This window comes from Streptopelia decaocto (genome assembly GCF_964273445.1).
Source record: "Streptopelia decaocto genome assembly, chromosome: 4".
Taxonomy (NCBI): domain Eukaryota; kingdom Metazoa; phylum Chordata; class Aves; order Columbiformes; family Columbidae; genus Streptopelia; species Streptopelia decaocto.
The window spans coordinates 36538079-36562496 of NC_138658.1; positions in this window are offsets into that span (position 1 = coordinate 36538079).

Sequence of the window (24418 nt, forward strand, 5' to 3'; positions counted from 1 at the left end):
GGGTACAGGCCCCATTGCTTAAGCTTACATCTGGAACTTTGAACTAGAAAAATACTGTGGACTTTTTTCCAGGGCTATGCTATGTCTCAGCCCAATGAGGAACATGATTAGGACTTTGAGTGAATTATCGTCATGATTTTTTCTATAATATGGTTCAAATTCAAACTAGTGTTATCAATTTTCCTGTTCAGCTAGTTCTGTGAATTCAAAGGTTGAACTCCAGAATTTTAACCCGAAGATTAGATTATTCAGAAAATCAGCAATAACTATTTAAACTGTTTTCTACCCAAGCTGTCAAAAAGGACATCCATGGTGAGAAGACTTTTATATCCCCTCTGGATCAATTCTGTAAAGCAGTCTGACCAGATTTACAATTCCCTATCAGAATCTTGAAATACTTTCTGGCATAGACCTTGAGATGGATAAAAGATGGATAAAAGAGAAAGACCTATACACAAGTCCAAATCAGAGACTCAATCTTGAAGAGTATGTACAGCAACAGAGAAAAGTATCTCTCTCAGTTCCACTACTGACTGATCAAATGAGTATATTTAAATTGTAGCAGAATAGTTACTCTTAGTTAAGACAACATTTTTATCAGCTTTTCTTGTTTAACCCTCTTTCGAAACGTTTCGATACATTGGATTTGAAAAAGAGGCTACAGAACAGAAAGAGGGCAGAGGAAGACTTCTAATCTCGCTGTAGAAATTTTATCCCCAAATGTGGTTTCTGGGTGATATAAACAACGGAAGTCACTAAACAAACATTTTGTCCAGTTACTTTCTATTTTGTCTCTTAATTGATGAACACACACTATATCCAACTTTAACTTAGTACTTAGTCTGCAAAACATTCTGATGATCTATTGATGCAAATGACTGCAGTATTGGTAATCAAGTAATTATTAATTAACCTTCTGTAAGCAAATTACCCTTATAAAGGAATTGTTTTGGCATCCTGTATTTCACCTCTGCATGTGACGGATCTATAGGGGGGAAAAAAAAAAAAAAAATTCCAAAATACTACAATGTTTAAGAAATTTGAACTCTTCTGTAATCTCTCAAAAAGTTGTAATTACACTGAAAAACAATTAAACTTTGAGGAGTTAGTTCTCTAGAAGTTTTTTCCACTACTTTTCACCACTTTATTTTATCTGAGACACTGAACCTCGCTCAGTGAAAGCCATCACATTAGTATTCTTTGCAGTTTTGCAGTGCATTAGGAATTTTCATCTTCTCTGAATGTATTTCAGCATAAAATCATGAGACTTCAAATGTGCTACAGTTCCTTGAGAGCTTATGGAAGTTGCAGACCAGTGTAAATACATAACACTGGCTGAGAGATGATGCCACTGCCCACAGCATGATTGCCGAGGTACCTGTGGCTGCCTATTTAATTCAGTGGCGGCCTCCCTGCATCTCACAGAAGGACTGTACGACAACCTCCTGCTCTGCTCTGGCATTGTGCACTCAGAAGAGAAGACCATCAATCTTCACTAGACTAGCAGTGGCAGAATCTACTGCAAATTACAAGTTGTGAGCATTATTATACTGGCATGACCACATAGAGTTTAATTATTTTCAGCTCTGCAGGTTACGTATCATCTGTTCATACCTTTTTTTTTAAGAACAGCTTTGTTCAGAAAAGCACTGTGGGATTTGAGGAATCTTTACGCCATGTAAGTCTAAGATAGTACTAATATGGTTTTTAAAGCCACATGCAGGGCTTACTCTTGATCCCACTGAAGTCAATGGGATTTTGCCATGCTTTGATGGGACTGTTATAGAATAAGGCCTACAGTGAGCTGGGAAAAAAATATTTTAAATGTTGAAGGGTTATTCTAAATTTTAGCTCTGAAGTCTCATGGCAAAGAAACATTTTAACTACAAGGAAGTCTGTGTACATCACATCCTGAAACACTGAGCTTTCACAGATCTACCTTTAGGAAGGTGTGTCTTGCACAGGGCAAGGTAAATAAGGAAGATCATTCATTTGGATAACAGGGGGGCCAGGAAGCTGAGATATCTGTGTCAGCCTCAGAGCACGTACTAGATCTTCAAATAATCACATTGATCAAAATCAAGAAAGATACCCAGACATGTAGTCTTTAAGATATGTAACTTGTGTACACCGATACAGCCATCTCAAGACATTGTGGACCTGGGTCTTCAATTCAAGTATTAAAAAATTAACTATTTAGGACAGTGTTTGAATATATTAGTAACTTAAACATTGCCCTGGTACCACTGACTCTCCTGAATAAGGAAGAACATGGCTTGCTGAATCAGAAACACCATTCTCCCCCTGCCCTGTTTTCTCTCTCCTCATTATTATAAAGCTGACAAGTGTTAAGGGACAGGGCTCTTGCCCACCTTCTTTGCAACAAATGAAGTTGTGACCCACTGTACATTTTATTTTCACAGATACAGTTATGAATTATAATTAGACCTAGTATTCCTGTCAATAAGTAAGGAATGGATCCCTGAGGAAGAGGTATGTAATTATGATTAAAGAGGGAAAGGAAAATAAGAATTCATACCCAGTTCTGCATTTCATAGCTTTCCAATGTTTGACTTGCATTCATGATGTGTTCTTTAAATGAAGTTTGTCTACAGTGATCAATGTTACAAAACATTACACGGAAAGCTCAGATTCTTTCATCTACCATATTGGCAGCTATATGGTTCACTACTATATTTGCAACTTTTGAAAACACTGCAGAGAACTCTTCTGCTTGATCAGATAGACTGACTAACAACAGTAGTGAAGTTTAATGGTTTTACAGTAGCAGACTGTTTACTATAAATCAGTCATAAAAAGGAGATGGGAAATTACTTTTCCATATAGTAAAAATATTATTTTGGAGCAGGAAAATGATGACTATGGAAATTCAGGTTACATTCAAGTTTTGGATGTGAATATTGAATGCAGTAACAAGACTTGCTGCTGCTTCTAACCCAAACTCTGGCCTTTGTGAACATGTTTTCCTTCTGCTTATTTTGTACTCGAGTCTCTCTCTCTCTCTCTCTCCTTTCCACTTCTGAATCGCCATATTTAGCCCTTCCTATTCCTGCTTTCTAACCTAAGCATCTCACAAAGTAGAACAGCTCTTCCCTTCCCAGCCCTGGCTATTTACAGATACTGTTTTGCACTAACCCATTACAGTACTATATTTTTTGTCAAGTTGAGCCTTCCTTTCTCACCTGCTTTTGTTCTTTCTCCACTTCTGGCTTTTCTTCCTTTTGACAGTACTATAAGAATTTTTCTCCAGCATATTTTAAGGAAGGAAGTAAAAGCAGAGAAGACACCTCCTTGTCCTTAATTTGGGTGTCAAATAACATGATGTGCTACAGTAATCAGAAGAAATAGCTTTGACAGAAATCTTGCTCAGCATCTGCATTCTTGAAGAAGAGCTTGCTCACTATGGACAAAGGTTCATGTAATGCTAAACATGTATTTAAACATTATGTTTTTAAAATGTTATTTTTAGACTGAAAGTTTATTTGGGAAAAACTGAACATTAGAATGAAGAAAGAAAATTACAGAATAACCTATTATAATTCCAGCAGAACATTGGTTTTACAAATTCAGGCAAAGAAATGACCTTTCAGCAAAAACATCATGGAAACACTGACAGATAGGAATTCAATGAATTAAAATGAAAATTATTTCTGAAATCTATTTTCTATTTAAATCTTTCAGAGAAAGGAGCCATAACCAAACAGAAATTAAGATACTTCCTAAATGGTTTGATATCCTGCTCACTTTGGCCTCTATTTTTGAGATAGACATTTCACTATTTACTAGTAAAAGTATTCCTTCTAACCTACAGGGAGCCTCTGTCAATCACCGCTCAAAAATAACAGAAGCATTCCAGAATATCTCCAACTTGCAAGTTTAAGGAATATTGTGCTTATTTTCATGACAAGAAATATAATCTGTTTTGTCATTATTTCCACAGAGCACACATATTTGGCTGTACTGTACTGTACTGCTTATAAAACAACTCTAACAGCTCACATCTAAAGATCAGGAGAAAATCTAGATAATGTAAAAAAAAAAACCAACATATTGTATGACACCATACTATTGAGTGTCACAAGTTTGTTTCTTACCTGAAGAGCCCATACAGAAAACAAAGCTCTTCTCTCACTCAGGGTGCCATGTGTTGTCTTTGACTCCTTAAGACATGGTACAAGTAAATTCAAATAGGATTTTGTAATTTCTTCCCACTTCCAGCTAATCCCATGACAGGTGTATTTAATGAACCCAAATTTCACATTCTAACCAGTTTTATTTTCTCTAGAAAGATGAACAGGATTGCAGACCTACCACTATGCCCCCTCAGAATGAACAGAAAGAGGCACGAAAATGTTTTCAAGCTGAAAACATCTATCTCAGACACAATTTCTGAACGGCTGCGATAACACCAATAATTGAGCAAAATTAGGCCTGATTCTATCAAGCTTTGAATGAAAATGGCTGTACTATCACAACTTTCACAGTCATTGCTGTGACAGAGGACAGGGTCACCTGTGGCCACACACCAGAGGAACTGGTTGACAGCAATGATTAAAAAAAAGTAACACACCAAGAAAGAGTAAAAAGTAGTTAAAACGTGTTTTCCACTTGCTCCTGAAGCAATGTAGCTAGGTGCCCTTATTAGTAATAGCTGTAAAGGTATGAATTGTTTTCACCTAGAAAAATGTGAGGGATTCAGCTGTGCTGTGTGAATGAAGGTGCTGAATGCTTTTTATGAAGAAATTACCAGTATCAGCCCTTTTCTGTCGTGTCACAAGGCCCAGAGGAGCTCATGCCTACAGAAACCAAATGTCTTAAAATGCTAGAAAATGGATTTTGCAGGTCATGCTCTGAATCTGAAAAATTGTCAGAATCTTAAAAAAAATAGGAGATGCAAATTCTAGAAGTTAAATTCTTATGTAGTGAGCAATTAAGGTGCACTAGTTATGCATTTTTCAAAATTTAAGTTCACTTTCTTGAGCTACGGGTTGATTGAGCAGAGGGTAGGAAGAAGAGCAGGGAAGCCACAGTGACATTGTGAGAAGTTACAATGTCAGATGCTAAACAAGTGTGGTAAAATCTCTGAATCAGTCAGGAGAGTCACTGTGACAGGTGTGTTTTGAAGATTTTTCCCTTCGCAGGGAAAAAAAAATAGTTCCTTATTTTAGTGAAATAAGTACAGGTGGATATAGACTTTAGTAAATATTTTAACGAGCTTCCTTCTCCTTGAAAAAAAACTTCTGTAAGAAAGGATACCACCCTCTACATCAGACTTTTTTTTTTCTTTTTTTCTATTTTTCTCTTTACTTCTGGATCTTCACATGACTTCATATTCGTATGGATTTATCAGGAATTATTTCCTCACTCTTCCCAACAAACCTGAGTAAAACAGAGGCTGTCAAATGCAGCTATAACATGGAATTTTTCTTCTAACTGCAACTTCATTCCCTACAAACAGGCAGAAATAGTCATTTGTCACAAAAGAATAGGAGAATCAATCTTCATAGCACAAGAATGAAACAAATCTGAGCACAGATTCTCTTGAGAAATCAGAAAGTTGCTTAACTTCCATGGGCTTATTTCCTTACTGCTGTTGGCTCAGATGAAAATGGAAATATTGTAAAAATATCCTGTTCATTTCTATGGTCATGTTCTTTCATCTTCTCTTCCACACTGCAGGAATCTTTTGTATTAGCTTGAACCCACCTAGCAAAATAGAGCTGATTCCTCAGACTGGCTTTCTAGATGCTTTAGCAACATAAACAGAGTGAAAAAATAGGTGGTGTTTCATTCTTACACAGACACTTTCATTACAAGGCATTTGTTTTCTTTATCTCTACTCGGTTAGCTAAAAAGATACTAATTTACATTTGATTAACCAGTTTCCCATTTATTGATACATCACTGTTTTCGGCATTGACACATGCAAACAGCATAAGAAGCATATCAGCCAAACAAATCTTTTGGACAGTACAGCAGAATTTATTCTAAGCATTTTACTAACCTATGAAATATTTTATGTCATATTTTAAAATCAGCAAAAGAATCTAACAATGTAAAAATGTTCCAGTTTCCCTAACTTCCTTGTCATTTCAGAAATGCCTTTTTTTCCCCAACTCAAATAGAGTAGAGTGAATAGAATAGAATAGAATAGAATAGAATAGAATAGAATAGAATAGAATAGAATAGAATAGAATAGAATAGAATTTTGAATTATTGAAATCTCCCTTGAAACGGAATTTTCAGTGCATGGTATGTCGAGGGCATTTGCTGCCATAGACAGAGGAAACAGAAACCAGATATATCTCCTGATCTCTCCTGGTGGATTCTTAAGTAGATTCTCCACTGTCTGGTTTGTTTGTTTCTGAGCTGGAACAATGTTCCTGAAAAAAAAAAAAATGTATTGGCTAGAAAGTATTCTCTGTTTTCATCTAACAGTCTCATTTTCATTAATCTAATCCTGACAGAGGATTTCTCCTCCTTTAACTTAGGACAAAGTATCTGTTTGCTTATTTGCAGAAAATTAAAAAAAAAAATAAATAAATACATATATATATACAGAGAGAGAGAGAGAGAAACAAAACCAGAGAGCCCTGACTTGCTGCCTCAAATATGGACATTATTGTAGCTCATATATCTCTAAATTAGGGCCAGAAAAAAAGACATCATCATCCTATAAAAACAATTATAACCTCTAGCCAAGGACTAAGGACTGAAACTATGTGGGAACTCCACAGAGTATAGACTGCTCCTATTGCCAGGGGCAAAACCACGTAGAAGTAGGCTGAAGAATCATACATAGAATTTTGGGTCTTGTTTTAGAATTTAGCTAATCAGCTATTCTTCAAAGGCAGCTAGAACAGAGGACACTATGTAACTGAATACTTGATGTCATGGTTTTGTGACTTTTTTATTTCAGAAGATAGTTTAAGTGACTAATATTGAGTCAGGGGAATCTGTATAAAATGCAGTGACAACAGGTAGCACAACACAAGTTCTGACATTCTGCTTTCCAAATGAGAATAAACTATAAAGTTTTCCAAACCAAGGTTCTGAAGAAAGAAATCCTTAGAATTATGGCTTTTGTTTAATATCAAAAATAGTAAAATCTATTTAAAAGAAATAAAACAGTTCTATTGAAATTAAAATATATTACTGAAAAAGTTTCAAATTTTAAAAACTAGGAGAGTGTAATAATTTCTTTAGTTTTGCCCACTTGAAAATTTAGCGAAGTCTATGTTTTCTTGAAATATTTTGACTTAAAGCAGCATTTACAATTAGAAATTTACTACAATGTTTACCTTCTAGGATTAGAATGAGCTTAAATTGAGAAAGAATGGTATCAAAGAGAAAACTCTTCCAATAAACCATATAAATGCTTTTTTTCATTTAATATATTTTGCGTGTATTACAAAGAATGTTTTTTGCTACCTTCAGCTAGAGACCACTGAAAATGAATAATAGTTTCAAATGCTTGACTTCCTGTAGTTTTACTATTCATTTCCCCTCAGCAAGAAATAATGAATTCAGAATAATCTTTGGTAAAAATGTTGTGCTAGTATCATGATGAAAGTTTGCTAGAAATATAGCTGTTTTTTTCGGTCTACAAGAGCCTCCATTGTCTGGTAAAGGAAACACAATTTTATTTATTAAAACAATAGCACATTTTGCAATAGTGCACTACTACACTCCGCATTCAAGTCTCTTAAGCTCTGCCACTTCAAGAAAAGCTTTGGTGACCTTAAGAAAACAAACAAAAGAATTGACATAGATATTGCTAAATAATTCTTTAGCTCTAACACAGTTAATCATTTCTAGTACAGACTCATGTAAAACTTGTTTCTCTCCAGCTTGCCAGTTCTGGTAAATTCTGTTCAAGTAATTTTAAGAGAATCCTATAGGATGACATAAGACTACTGTATACAATATGGTTTATTCTTTGAGTTCATCACTGATAATTGAGATTAATCTCATTCATCCTTTGCTATTTGTCAAATAATCCCATAGTAACAGCCTGTCCACCTGCTATTTAACCCAGAAAACACGATTCTGCCAAAATGTACCCGAGCTGCCCACAAGTGAACCTTGAACAAAATCACATGAAAACAGACGTAAATTGATGACTTCAAGGTGTGTGGAACATCGCATGCCTGTGATTAATGTGTGCTGCCACTGGATGTCACTGATGTTCCACTTACATCACATCCATAATTAGAAGTGATTTCAGAACAGAAAATCCTCTCGCATATACATTGAGACACCATTAATAAAAACTAACCTAATGAGAAACATCACAGATAAAGAGGAATCAGTTGGCTAGTTTAATAGTAAAAGATTCATACCTGTTGGAAAATAATTTACAGGTCCATTTGACAGCTGGGGGAAAAAATCTCATTTTACTCTGCACAGTTGCTCTGTAGCAGCATGTCATGATACGAGATACTGAACTGCCCAAGCACTGAATTCCTGTTTTCAAAAGCTGCCCATTCATAAAAGTTAGCTGCTTTTGTGAGCACTACTATTTGATGCTATGGAAGGGATCACCTCAAATTAGTTACAGTATTACATATGGAGTAAAAATTGGGCTCTTAAGAGCCAAAATAAATAAAACTTTAAATAAATAATTATCTCCATAAATGTCTCAGCAGAGTTTATAGCAGTCCTAGCAGTCCTATTTTATGGTCTCTGACCAGTTTATGATTTTTCTTGATATTTTCATAACTTCTAGAAAAACAAACAAACAAAAACAACAAAAAAAAACACAAAACAAACAAACAAACCACTGATGTCTTTAGGGAAACTTTCTCACATCTTCATTATCTTACAAACAAGAAATGACAAGCTGAGACAGACAAAGGAGTACAAGGTTCTGTCTTCATTTCAAATTCAAACTTCTTTTCTTCTGTTTTGTTTAATGTCCTCTTTCCATTATTGTTTTCCTCAGAGATTTTTTACCTTTTTACTGATATCTTTTGAATTAATCATTCAAAACAGAAGAATATTACAAAGCATTAGGTTATGGCACAGCCTAACAAACTCTATCACTATCATCACTCAGGACATTCAAAACCCACCTGGACGCCTTCCTCTGTAACCCGATCTAGGTGTTCCTGCTCCAGCAGGGGGTTGGACTAGACAAACTTTCGAGGTGCCTTCCGATCCTTAACATTCTGTGATTCTGTGACATATGCAGAAATCCAGATATGCCTTCCTTGGATTCCAGCTGTGCTCCAAGTCTATGTGAGTTTGTGTTCTGGTTGAAGCATGGCTGAACAAAGTCAAAACAATGTATAGCCCTGAAAACCTCTCAAGACTAGGTGCTATATTAACTATGGTGGCTACATGGCTTGGGTAATGTTTGTCTGTACATGCATACAATACAATCTAAAAATATTTTATTACAATATATTTATTTAACTATCTTCACATATCTCAAACTCAACATGCTACACATCTGTTTTGTCTAGCACTTCAATTTTGACAGGCAGCCACCCTGTTGTGGTTTTTTTTTTTTTCTCCCTCTATCTCAAGAAACATAATGGTATTATCTATATAAAACAACAGCAACAGATTCACTGCTCCTTTATTCTGACTTCAGACTATGTAAACCAGGATACCTTTAGTAACTTAGGAGTTATTGTGAAAGACAGAAGTATATGTCCTCACAAACAAGGGACAACCACTTACAACCTGTGACTTTGCAAACGATAACTTCCCATTTGAAACTTCTGCCTGAAACCTGCTACAGCAGTCAAGACAAAGAGAGCAAATCAATACCATTTATTGCAGAATCTTCTAGTATTGCTGTCCAGTTTTATTATAATGTATTGTGGCTGGGCTTGTCAGTGCACTGGTAACTGCTGATATTCTCAACCAGTGGTTTTATCCGCTACCATGGTAACAATGAGCATCCATGTGCATTAGAGTTAGAAATATCCCCAAAGCTGACCTGTTACATACTAGGATCATTATCTCAAACATTTAGAGGCAGATGGGAAAAGTAAATCAAGGAAAACAAACCACTGAAAGACAGGCTTTCAAGTATTTTTCCTTCTAAAAGGTTTTTCATGCTTTTTCTTTTTTGGTGTGTTTTAACAGAAATAGCAAGGCAATCTCTTTTAGGAAGAGAGTCACGTATGCCCCCTCTCCCTTATGTTAGGTAGAAAGAGAATAAAATAGTGAAAGTTTCTCTCTTACACAGACTCTCATTTTTTTCCTTTTTTAAATGGTTGGAAGGAATTTGGGTTATGTCCTATATTTGTCTCTGAGAAGCCCTTTGTCAGCTTACTGAAAAGCATTTTTTCCTCTATGATTTGACTGCTAAGGAAGAGTTGTTTCCTCCCTTTCAAATGCCTGAAGAGCTATATTTGTCAGTCCTTCCTTGCATACCTAAGACAGTGGCTAAGAAATCATCTGAGTCGAGAGATTTAATACTTTCATCATCCATTTGAACATAACCTTCCTGGTTTGATTACTTTCCCTTTCAAGTAAGCACAGCAAATGGAATAATTGAAGTTACAGTTTTCTAAATGTTTTGTCCAAATCTCACATCAGTAGCTCCAGAATACACCTTGATATGCAATAATTTCATTTATTTCTGTGTTGTGCGCAGTGCATTTAACAGGGTTACTCAACAAGACAATCTAACAAAAATCACACAGGGCTTGGAGGTGCTTCAGGTATGTAGAGCAGAGAAGAATGGAGACCTGCAACAAGTGGAGTCCAGGATACTCCTGAAAAGAAAAAGGGCTTAATTGCAACATGGAGAAGACTCATTAACCAGATGGAGAAAAGGAGATTTTTGTTGGACTAAGAGAGCTGTGTAAGGGTTCTGAAGCTCATGAAGCGTAAAGCTGCTGGAGTACTGTTGAGGGTTTAGATTGCGGGGTGACAACAAAAACCCTGGCAGATGTATTGTTAACCTCCTCTCCCCCCCACTTCCTCCTTTCGCCCCTCCCTCTCCCCTTTTCCCACTAAGGACAGCCGATCGGGAGGGAAAGAAGGACAGAGAGAAGAGAGTTGGAAAAATTAACAATGTTTTACTAACGCTAGTAATAAGAATAGAGAAAATAATACAAAATATACAAAACCAATCTCGAAAGTCTCAGCAACTGCAGAGCCAGCAATCAAAGTCCTGGATTAGACTCTGCAGCCAACTGGAGCTGGATTCAGTCTCTCACTTGGCCTCAGTTTGCAGGGACGACCAGCAAGATCCTCTCCTAATGTCGGCCATAAGCAGAAGGGAAAAGGGGAAAAAAAGGGACGAGATCCTCGTGATCTCCCACTTTTATATGAAGTATTCACGTGAATGGAATGTTATACACATTTGGTCAGTTTCTTGGTCACTTGTTTCTCGTTGCCCCTCTTGCAAGATGTCCATCCGTGCTTACAATAAGTTTGCATTCCATTGCTATGTTTACCAAAACATGTCTCTGGTTCTTCAGGAAAATGCAGCTAATATGAAGGCTTTAGCTGACAGGCAAAATCACTAAAAGAGAAACTTGTTTTTAACAAAACCGGGACAAGTACGGAACAAGACTGAAGTGAAGTACCAAGTTGCAGGGACTCAGTAGGCAGGGGGAAGATTTATTGTTAACTATTTTTATTTAGTGTCTTACCCAATAGATCTTTATTATTTTTTCCTATTGTTTGTTTTTAAAACAATGCTTTAGAAACTGGAAGCATTTGAGCATGCTCACTAGAAGGAAAAGTTAGTGTTCTGAATTGCCATCAGTCATGATTTTGGGAGAATCAAATGGAATAAATTATATCCTATTCTTTGTGTGCATTTCTTTTAATAACTAAGCCTTACTATACAATGTATCTCTGGTCCACTAATAGCTGGGAGTACAGTCAGATGTTCACTCTCTTTTATTTTGGGTTTTGGTAGGGGTTTTTTGACAGCAAATGAAGATATAACTATAAGACTCATATTTTAATGCAAGAGGAAACTATTAAAATCATCTCCCAAAGTTCTATCTGCTCTGGGGGTATAAGAATTGCCTGGAATTACAGTAATTTGAGATTTGAATGGTGTGGCAGTGGTATAGACCATAAAACCAAATAGAACTGGACATTCAAACAGTTTTTAAGATATTTAAATCTTCTGTCTCCTATACCTAATGTAGTTATACTCCCTCAATTAAATTCATCGCTGACAAAGAAGTCTTACGTCCTTGTGTAATGAAAAAAGGTAGATAACTTTAAATACCTACATTACTAAAACCAAGAACAAACTTAAGTAAAAAAAAAAAAATTCTATCTCTAGGTTACTTTACTAGCTATCATAAGCAATCAAATGATAGAATCCAGAGGCATAGCCTTCTGATTTACATAGGAATACTGAGACACTGTTCAGGCTTTTTTATTGGAGTTGATGTGTTAGCAAAACTGCAGACAGTTTTGCAAAAAGGAACTGAAAAGTGTGGCTTACATGGTCCAACTACATGTATAAATTTTTGAGAGGTTTAATCTAAAGCTCATGGGGCAAATCCAATTTACTCCCTCACTTAGGGTAAATATACATAATGGAATTCCCAAATTAAATCAAATGGAAGATGGCCCACAGTCTAGCTTTGCCTGACAAATACTTTTTTAAGGCTGATCAAGCCATCACAATTGAAATTTTCACTAAGTCTTTATAAAAAAAAAAAAAAAAAATCCAAAAACATGCTTTTCAAAGGATGAGTTTGAAATAGCTTACAAAAAGACAGCTGAATTGATCTTAACTTGCAAAAAGCATCTTCCACTTGATCTTCTCAGAAGTCATTGTTTTGGAAAATAATTTTGTGCACCACAGCGGTGTCATTTGAGAACACAAACAAGAAGCAAGTTTACAAGAGGTATATTGGCTGCCTCTGAAGTTGATAAAAGAAAAATTTTATCCAGTGTGACAGTGGCTAGGGAATGAGTTACCATCCCTGACTTCAGAAACAGAAAACTGAAAGAAAAATGCTCTATGTTTTACTACAATAATGATAGTGAGATAAACTTTTCCATCCTTCTGCTACCATTAATCTTTGTATTTTATTTCTGTGATGTTCCTTTCTTTTGGCCATGGCCCTTCAGCTGAACATTATATTGTATTTCTGTCATCTCCCACACATGCAAAACTCCTCCACAGAGGCACAGACATAGAAAAGAAATATAAAACATTTGTGTCAGGAACCTCACCACTTTTCCTGCTTTTTTTTTGTGCACGTGTGATAACATAGTATGGTTTTATTATTCCGGCACTTGCGGCAAATGACAAATTTGTATCCTTCAAGAAAAATACTGATAATTTTTAAGAACACTATATAGACCTTTATTCCTTTAAATACTATCATGCTGTCTGGATGTAAAGAGTTAATTCACATGATAAGCAGACAGCTTAGGCAGCTTAGAAGTTAACAATTCCACCTATTCATTAGCATTGCTCAAGTGTGCATTTCTCCAGTGGAGCTGAGTCAATGGCATAGATTGTGTGAGCCCTCCTAATTGATTTCTGTGCTAAATCAATATAAAACACTTCTATTCAACAAGAAAGCCCAGACAGGCCATAAAGAAATGCTAAACAGAGGTAAGAATATATATTTATAAACTTTAGTTCAAGGTAAGAAAATACACTTCTAAACCTTAGTTTAAGGCTTTTCCTTTTGCTGTGGATTATATCAAGATTGGCCATTATAAGTACCTAATGGAAATACTGTAACAGCAAAAGAAGCAGCTTCAGGGCTGACACGCGTACCTAAACCAGCTTCAGCTCCCTACACCTCCCAAGAGCAGGTCTCAATGCCTGACTCTTTGACAAAGCAAAACCTAAGGATCACTGACATTCTCACCCCATGCTCTGGGAGAAAGCTGAAGGAATGTGGCCAGAGGAGAGCCACAGCATGCTCCAGCAAAGATCCCTGCTCCAGGCCCACAGGGCCTGATGGAGCAGGCATCTCCTGCATGGTTCAGATCAAGGTTCAGAGTGCTGAGAGAAACAGCTCTCTTCTTTCACAATCTGGGCTAGGACACAGCCCAGTCTCTGAGATCATGAGCCCTTCTGAGGATAGAGTCAGTTTCCCTCATATTTATTCCTCTGAGTTCTTTAACCATAAACTTCCAGTGACAAGAGGGGAAAGCCCTATCCCAGTCTTGATCCTAAGCAGGATTTTGAGCTAAACTTACTTAGGACAACCAAGACCCACTTCTTGAATGAGCAGTCCAGCCACAGCTTTGCTCCATGACAGGACTGCTCCCGCTTCCTATGATCCCATGTTGAGGTGGATTTGTTACTGCATTCAGTGCAGCTTGTATTATGAACAAAGCATGTTTAATGGATATGGCACTCAGGTGGAGTTAGGTCATTCCCTGTCCTTCTTGGTAAGAAGAGATGAAATACAGCTAAAAGCCAGCCTATGCTCTCTACTGAACCTAGACACTTAACAAATGTTTGGGTTCCAAAGCATGCAAGTCCTCAGTGGAATAGTTATACAAGTTATAAGGCCCAATGGCTGATGGGGGTTAGGGGGGGAAATAAAAGGAAGCAAGAGATTTAACTGTAGCAGAGCTGCCTCTTCCATACCTGTCTGCTCTAGATCTTCGAAAAAAAAAAAATTGCCATTGGGAATAATTCACAAAAACCAGGTGAAAAGGTTTTAACATTTCATTTCAACCTCAAACCATCACATATAAGGACCAGATTTTACAACCAGACATTCCTATCTTATGAAAACTGGTAGGAAAGGCTACATATTTTCTAGAAAATAAGTAGAAAATATAAAATTGAACACAAGAAACTTAGCTAGCATGGCCTATTATTTAATATTTACTTGGTTCCAGAACCTCCTTGAAAATGTCAAAACAAATTTTTCTCCAAAAGGTTTTTACCTCTAAGTGAAGATGTGTAATTCTTTTTCTTTTCAGTTCAACTAATAGTAGTCTTTAGCCCTTCTATAGTAAAAATTATAATTTCAGGAATACAAAAGTAAATTAATCATGACATCTGAATAGGGGTTAACCACATCAGTTCCCATAAATAGTAAAAGAAATTGTATCACTGCATCTCCTTGCCTCAGAATGAATATTTAACACTGAAGTCAATGCTCTCAATTTGCTTACATTGTGTGAAAATGTGAAAAGAAAAATGAAGTTGCTGTATTATTAATGTTTTAAGACTAAATTATCTATTGTATATACACAGTAACAGTTCCATGATTTATTTAAATTAATATTGTAGGTTATGCCCATATTAACATCAAAACATTTTCCTCATACAGGGATGAAATGCATCACAATATCTCCTCAGGAGATGCTACAATGCATCAGTGTCAGACTGTGTCAGCGTCCTCCATTATTGATGATTTTTGCACCAGTATTTTGGTCCATTCAGAAGCATCAGAGTGATTTTCAAGTGTGCATAGGTGAGCAAATAATTTGCTCAGGTATTTTAAATGAGATATAAGAAAACAGAAAATAAATACTTCTGGAGTAGGACATTTTCTTTTTTCTTTCTTCTTTCTTTTTTCTTTTCTTTCTTTTCTTCTTCTTTCTTCTTCTTTCATTTTTACCCTGATAATACATTAAAATATTAAAAAAATTAAAAAGCACCATTTGTACATCACATATGTATGAAAGGTAACTGAACTATCATATTTCCCAGCATTCGCTGTTTGTCACACTGTACTTTTAGACTTCTCATATAAACCTAGCATAATAATTTTGACTGACATAAAAATCATTGTATACGCCATGCAGCATCTATTGTTAATGGGTCAGCTGAAACAGATCCTAGCTAATGTGTAAAGCTAAACTATCTAACCAGAGCATCTCTCCACAGTGACTTGAGCTAGTTCTGAACAGTTTTATAGGCCATTATTAATCCCCAATTGAACCAGTCCTTACACGGATTTTTTTTTTCTAAGCATGTTCTAATTGAAATATGAAAATATCTTTAAGTCTGTCTCTGGTGGGAATTTTTCACAATAAATATAAAACTTTGCAAGAATTATTCTATAATATTAGCTAAATGGCTAAGATACACAAAGTAAAATGTCTTGTAAGTTTTGTGCCAATTTGAATGATTTGGTTTTGGTTAGAAACAGAATTAAATACTCTAATTCTGTTAAAAGTAAAAATCCCTGAACCAGGAGGTCAAATGGAACTGCTAGACAACATCTGAGCCTGATAAAGCTGCTCTGCAGATTTGATGGAGAAACAAATAACAGCACAACTTGATTCAAACATTCATGACATAAGACACTGATTTAACTCATTAATAACTGTAGAACTTGGCCTTGAAGCAAACAGAGTCCATGGCGGTGTGGGGCGGGGGGAGGGGCACACATCCTTACCCAAAGCTGTCACTTGTGGCAGCAGTCACTGATGCGTAAAATTCTGTCTGCTAATTCATGTGTGACTGTCACTGAACATAGGTGCAGGTATATATCTAAGTACAAACTTATTTTCTATTTTTTCCTGCTCCAAAGTCTTAATTCTCACTGGGTGGGGGAAGGGGAAAAATCACAGACAAGTTCTGGCATTACTGTTAGTCTGGAGTGTGTACTTTTTAAAAATAATACAGTAAGGCAGTCAAGCATCTCACAACTTGATCCTATCTTCTGCTTCACTTAAAAACTGGATGATACATTGAAATGCTAGAGAAATAAAGGAGTTACTATGGCAATATCTGAGGTTTTTCTTTCCATAAGTGATAAAACGTCCAGATTGAATGATTCTTTAGGCAGTGTTAATAAAAGACTTAGTTCTCCACACATTATTTAATGCAGTACTGTTTCTCTCCCTCTTCTAAGAATCAGGAAACCAAACTGTCTTTATGTTGAATAGTCATTATATATCCACTTCAATGCATTCACAGCAGATCAAAAAGAAAAAGCCGAGGGAGAAGTCTTTAAAAAAATATTCACTCAAGTGTGAAAAATATTGCTTTGCTAGATAACGCCAGTAACGTTCTCATTCTAATTTTCTTTCTCTGAAAAGACAGATGAAAATATTTGCTTTGTGGCTGTCACCCTTTCTTGTTGTTTCAGATAGTAACAATAATTTTTTTAGCTTGACCTAAATGGAGAAAAATCTGATATTGTAGAACACCGTTGAAGCACTGCAATCTCCCACAGCTGTATTTCTTCCCTCTTACTGTATTTCAGAGCATCCCTGTCTCCAGCATTTCCAGCAGCATTGCTAGTTGACTTCTTTCAGAGGGCACATGCTTCCTCACTTTATCCCTTGTACCTGGAATGCTCTTTGCCTTGCATGACAGTTGTTGCTTCACATTCAGGTATCATCTCAGACCCAACCTCTTCCTTACTGGTAGTGATGTCTTGATAACCAAAAAAGACTTGACAACACTACACTGCTCATCAGTTTTTTCCCCACTTTATCATTTCCCTTCTGCAAAAGGAGGTCCCAAACACTTGTAAAGTCTCTGGTCTCAGCATAACTGATGGGCATATAGATGTTAGGCAAAAGATTTAGAGGACATGGGCCCAGTTTTTGCCTTGTCATAGGTCTCTTGTGAAGTTTTTGGTTATCACTTACAGACTTTTCTGCTCTGCTCCAAAACAGAGCTAATTCATTTCTAGCTGAGCTCAGGCTCTCCAAAGGTGATATTCACCATTCATAAACCTGGTTGAAGATCTGAGTTTATAAGCAAAACAGATGCTTTTCCTATGATTTTGAATGTTTCGCCTACATTTTGCAGTTAAAATTAGGGTTTCTTATAATTCTGTAGATTTTTCTGGATTTTTAAACTCATCATAATATTTCTGGTAATAAGAAAATTCTCATTATCAGTCTGCCTGTTGATTTGGCCTTTATGATTTTGGAATACTACTCCAGATACAAATTCTACTCCTGAGCAGATTCTCTCTTTTTAAAATTCATTTATATTATACAATCGCTGATCAAAGAAAGATCAGGATATCATGCTTTGAATCTCCAAAGTATCATCCTGTAATGGGTTAATTGTCTATCTACATCTTTCACTACCTTAGGCCTCATTTGATTTATAATCTATAAACAGCTCAAATGTCAGAGTTTTATTACATCCTTGTATACATTCTACAAAAATGGAGTCCAAATAATATTTATTGAACTTGGGTGAAATACACACTCAGAACAGGTTTAACATGTAAAACAGCATCCTCCCCTTCTCTCTTTGATGCATCACTCCCACAAATTACTAAATTCCAAACGTAAGATGGACCCTTGGGGACCAACCATCTTTTGTAAGCCAGAAGTGTCACCATGTCAGATCATAGTCCCAGCTCTCAGGCTGGTGCTCAGGTCTGAAAGCTAAATGCATAAATGAGATACTTTCTAGGGTGGAAAGAAATTGTTAAATGTTGAGGCACTATGGAAATCATCAGCAGATGTAATTTTAGGATTTTCTGGGGTGTTTATTTCTTAAAACTTGTGACAAAACGCAAGGTGTCCGTAACTCCTTATGGAATGCTGATGGAACAGCATTGAGCATTGATTAACAAATAGAATCAAGAAGTTACCTAAAACAGATTTTTGTACACTGAAAGAGTAAAAGGCACAAGTACAATGAAGCAACCTAGTTTATACAAGATCTCTTTACTATTTTTTTTTTTTCATTTTGAATTTGTTTCCATACTGCACAGACCTCTGCACTCATTCTAACTTAAAAAACAAAGATTAGTAACAGGTAACCAACACACAAGTAATCCTCATACAATAAAGCCTGTTATGAATCTTTGTGAAGGCTCTTACTATGATTTCCCAGAATGGAGGCTCTACCTGCATTACTCAATAAAATCTCATTAATAATAGGAATACCACAGTAACAAATAGAAAAATTTAAAAATCACAATTCAAACCTACTCAAATGCTCAACTATAGTTTCTAGGCTTTTTTCCTCTGTAGAAAGTGAGTTCACATATAACCTTTCTCAAAAGGTCCTCTTCTAGTGTGAATCTGCTTTCACTGCACATGCACAGAACCTATGTTTCTCTTGATAAGTGATTAATGGAGCTCTGCAAAATCATGTACTGAACTTCACAATTTGGTGTTGACAAGGGCTCCCTCTTGTGATAATTTATTGAATTCAGATTCATTCTGAGGTATTAGACTAGACAGTCAGTTTCTGAGTACAAATGCTTCACTGAGGAGTTAGGGAATGTCAAGAGGATTGTGCCCTGGAAGCTGGGGATGTGTATGCTTGTCCTAACTATTAAAAAGCATTGGACCTAGAAGACAGGAAGGGAAATACATGCAATGACATGACTGTTCATGTAAACATGGATTTTTACAAAATTTATGAGAATGCTCCTAAATCTCTGCAATACTTGGAAAGTCTGGAGGTTATAAAGTAAAATAGCCTGCTATCAATAGCATAAGTTTTCTTATAAATACATAACATTGAATTTATGAAGGTTTATAAATTACAACATCTTTGGAAATTTTCCAGTGTGCTTATGTATGGATAGAGCTCTTCAACGACTGCTTCTACTTCTGTTCAGTTCTCCTTCAAATATCATTCCACCATATTTTCAATATATACGCCCTTTGATTAAATCCAATTTGCCTCTTTCTCTTTAAAAAATAATTATGCCATTGTCTGATTTCAGTCAAAAACAAAAACTAAAACAACAACAAAAAAACAACCAAACAAGAAAAACCCACAAAAAAACCCCACACCATATTTGTCTAAGTTAACTTAATTCCCTGCATAAAGATCAGGGAAAACAAATTCATCAAGGTCTGCAGGCATTAGGAAATCTGAGACTCCTGAATAAACATTTTTCTAGTATTCTTTACTTTCCCTGCCCAAAGGTCAAACCCAAGGAACAAAACTAGATCTCAGTAAATAGCTGCAAAACCAAATTTCATCCACTGCCTGAAACGTAAACTAATTGAAAATGGAAATTACATACTGCAGGCAAAAGGTTACTTGAACACACGCTACTCTTCGGCTGATTATTGCATGTCAATACTGTGGGAATACAAAGTTTTATTACCACTTTCAATGTTGGTTTGGTCATTTGCAATTGTAGGTACCGCATATGATATAGACTATAAACTACTAGTGTAAATGCCAAACTGAAAGGTGCATACAGACAGCTCAGAGTAACTTGAATTCAGTAGCCATTGTTAATGAGTTTTGCATACCATAATATATTACCAAAATGTCATCTAAACCCAGTCGTTGGCTGCATGAAATCTAGATGCTCTTACATTGTGTCATTATCCATGTGCTTCCCGCAAGCGGGTTAACACTGGGACAATGCTGTCTCCAGGAAAATAAACACACATATAAACAAACAAACAGTTTTCATCAGTTCCAGACAGTTATTTCTCATAATAGAAATCTGATGGTGTTTATTCATCCAACCGACAGGCTTTTATGCATCCTACTATCATTTCGACTTTTAGCTTATTCAGTACCATTTTCTATAGTAATAGTCCAAAAATGCTGACTGCACAGAGGATTATCTATAAATTGGAACAAATGGATACAGATTTTTCTAAAAAATATCTTGTAAGTGTACTTGACTGTAGTCATTTTTATATCAAAACATCACTGGCTATGTATTTTTCTATAAGGTATGCAGAATTTTCACAGTGGGATACAAAAGCAAGCAGTCACCTCCGAATAATTTGCCATCTGAGATTCAGCAGTAGAGTAAAAGCTGGAGCCAATCTGGAGCCCAGCTATTTCAGTCAAATGTCTTATGGCTGCAAAGTTTTGGTCCAGGAAGTTCTCAGACAAGAATTTTGGTCACAACAGACCACATACAAAGAAAGAAAAGGAAACAGCAAAATATCAAAATAATTGGGTGCTGTTTCTCTTTTGACTTCACCAATTTCAATATGTATGCTAATCTCAGTAGGCTTAGTGGAGAGCAATGAAGCCCAAATTGATAGGCTGTCCCAAACTGCTGAAAGACAAATACTGCATGTTTGTATTAAAATACCATAGACTGATTTTTGAGTATGTAGGAACGAACATTTTAAACATTAAGTTCAGGGAAATGGCAGTTTCTTCATTTTGAGATACCAAAATATATCTAAAAACACAAGACTGAGTTACACCAGAAATTACAGATTTCTCTGGCATTCTGAGAAAATTATAAAGCATATATTTATGTCAACTATGACCTTACCTACTACTCCTAGGATAATAGCAGTAAATGAAGGACAGAAGATAATCTTGCATGCAAAATCATATCTTTGTATATTTATTTTGTAATGTACCCAGAGAAACAGAAGAACCATAATTCCCCCTTCATATTCATTTACCAACAAATTATCACCTTTAAAATATTCAAAAGAGTGACATCTACAGAGTCCAGATGATACTAGGTATAAAATAATTTTCCATAATATCCCCTTTAAGCTTTCACAAAACCGGAGTTAGTTGTAAAAAAAATATTTCCGTGTTGACAGATATAACAACATTTTATAAAAAGAGGGATTCAACTGAAGTAGTATATGGAGCACTGCAAGATCAAATCAGCAAGCATATCCTAGTATTTGCTAACCAAGTCCAAACTATTCCCAGAAATTCTCATTAGATATATTAGTATCATTTAAGTCACACAAAAATGGAGTTTTGTTCACTCTTGACTTAGACTTCACTGGACTGAAAACTCACAGAATCACAGAATCACAGAATGTTAGGGATTGGAAGGGACCTCGAAAGATCATCTAATCCAATCCCCCTGCCGGAGCAGGAACACCTAGATAAGGTTACACAGGAAGGCATCCAGGCAGGTCTTGAATGCCTCCAGAGTAGAAGACTCCACAACCTCCCTGGGCAGCCTGTTCCAGTGCTCTGTCACCCTCACTGAGAAGAAGTTTCTTCTCAAATTTAAGTGGAACCTTTTGTGTTCCAGTTTGTGCCCACTACCCCTTGTCCTATCATTGGTTGTCACCAAGAAGAGCCTGGCTCCATCCTCCTGACACTCACCCTTTATATATCTGTAACCATTAATAAGGTCACCCCTCAGTCTACTCTTCTCCAAGCTAAAGAGACCCAGCTCCCTCAGCATTTCCTCATACAGGAGATGCTCCACTCCCTTAATCATCTTCCTTGCCCTACACTGGACTCTCTCCAGCAGTTCCCTGTCTTTCTTGAACTGAGGGGCCCAGAACTGGACACAATATTACAGGTGTGGTCTCACCAGGGCAGAGTAGAGGGGAAGGAGAACCTCTCTCGACCTACTAACCACCCCCCTTCTAATACACCCCAGGATGCCATTGGCCTTCCTTGCCACAAGGCCACAGTGCTGGCTCATGGTCATCCTGCTGTCCACCAGGACCCCCAGGTCCCTTTCCCCTACACTGCTCTCTAATAGGTCATTCCCCAACTTATACTGGAACTTGGGGTTGTTGCTACCCAGATGCAAGACTCTACAATTTCCCTTGTTATATTTCATTAAATTTTTCCCTGCCCAACTCTCCAGCCTGTCCAGGTCTCGCTGGATGGCAGCACAGCCTTCTGGCGTATCAGCCACTCCTCCCAGCTTCATGTCATCAGCAAACTTGCTGATAGTACACTGTATTCCCTCATCCAAATCATTGATGAATATATTGAATAATATAGACTCCAGTACTGACTCCTGAGGCACTCCACTAGACACAGGCCTGCAACTAGACTCTGCCCCATTGACCACGACTCTCTGGCTTCTTCCCTTCAGCCAGTTTGCAGTCCACCTCACTACCCGGTCATCCAGACCGCACTCCCTCAGTTTAGCTGTGAGGATGCTATGGGAGACTGTGTCAAATGCCTTAATGAAGTCAAGGTAGACCACATCCACCTCTCTGCGATCATCCATCTATCTTGTTATGTCCTCATAAAAGTCAATGAGGTTGGTCAAGCACGATTTCCCTTTGGTGAAGCCATGTTGACTGCCCCCAATGACCCTCTTATCCCTGATATGCCTTGAGATGGCACCAAGGATAAGTCGTTCCATCGGTTTCCCAGGGATGGAGGTGAGGCTGACCGGTTTATAGTTAGCTGGGTCCTCCTTCTTGCCCTTTTTGAAGACTGGAGTAACATTAATCAATTTTATTCCTTTTCGTATATCATCAGCGGCAGTGTACGAGCATATCTGAAAGGCCGACTTAGCACGTCAGCGTGATATCCAGTTAGCCATAATGGAGGAATTGAGAGTTAGGGGCTGGCAGACCCCATACCAACCAGACCTCATATACAGGTGTTACTGGACTGTAAATCTATTGAAGGAACGAAGCTGGGGTTGTGAGCTGTGGCTGCAGGAAGGAGATATGTTACCTCCATTTTCTTTTGCCAATATAGGAGAATTCAGTACCAGCCATTTCCAGCTACTTCATGTGTTCTCCACATCACCGAGATAAGTAGATCACTCAAACTGAACCCTAAAAATAAGTACCTAGTAAAAGTCATTTATCACTAGTTCAAAAGAAAATTCATCTCTTTGGCTTTTTTCTAGCAAGTCTTTTTCTCCCTGACCATTTTAGTAAAACGATAAGCAAGAAAGCCCACATAATTCTACTTACTAACTCCAGTACTGTTTTTATGTACCAGGAACACAGCATTTGCATTGCCTGTGGATAAGTTTGTGACTATGAAAATGTATCTCTGAACGTGCATTCTGAGTGGCTAAACTATTGCAGAGTTTTCCTTGCTGTGAAATGTTCTCAGTTTCACAGCTTTGGTGAGAAAAATCAAATTCCAGACAACTATGCAAAAACAAAGAAGTAAAAAAAGGAACCCGAGTGAAACTTGCTGGTACCAAGCCCTAATTTCATTCTAGCTGTGGCTTTAAACAGGAAACCACTGTCCAGGCAAGGTGTGCCCAACAAATAACAGTCTGGCATGGAAAAATAAACATAGCCTTCTTAATCATGCTAGTAGGTAAGCAGTCACCTGGTTTGGAAAAGATAACAGTTGATAATGCACACCACATAACTACCTAACCAGACGAGTTATGCTGAAAAAAGAAACTGTTTTAATTATTCATTTTCTAACAAATTACCAGGTCAGCACATTTATATTTGCTTGTTTTGTGCTTCCTTTTTTTTTTCTTTTACATTTTTAGTATTATACAGACATATTGGTGAAAAATATTGGAAAACAAGTCATGCTTCCTATGAAGTGATGAACATCACCTCTTATTTATATGATCTAAGCTAAAAGGGTCACCAAACTACAAAATCAGGTCATAATTTTATACTCAACCCTTTTAATGTTAAAGGTTAATTAGCACTGACTTGGAATGGAAGATGATGTAGTTCCCCTATGTCTTCTAGTATCTCACAGATAGGATCTGTATGTTTTCTGATGTGGCCACAGTTATATATACACATATTTAAAAAAAAAAAAAAAAAAAGTGCACAATACCAACTCCTTTTGGTCTTGAAAGAAATTCAGAAAGATTTCTTTTTGGAATTACAAAGTTTT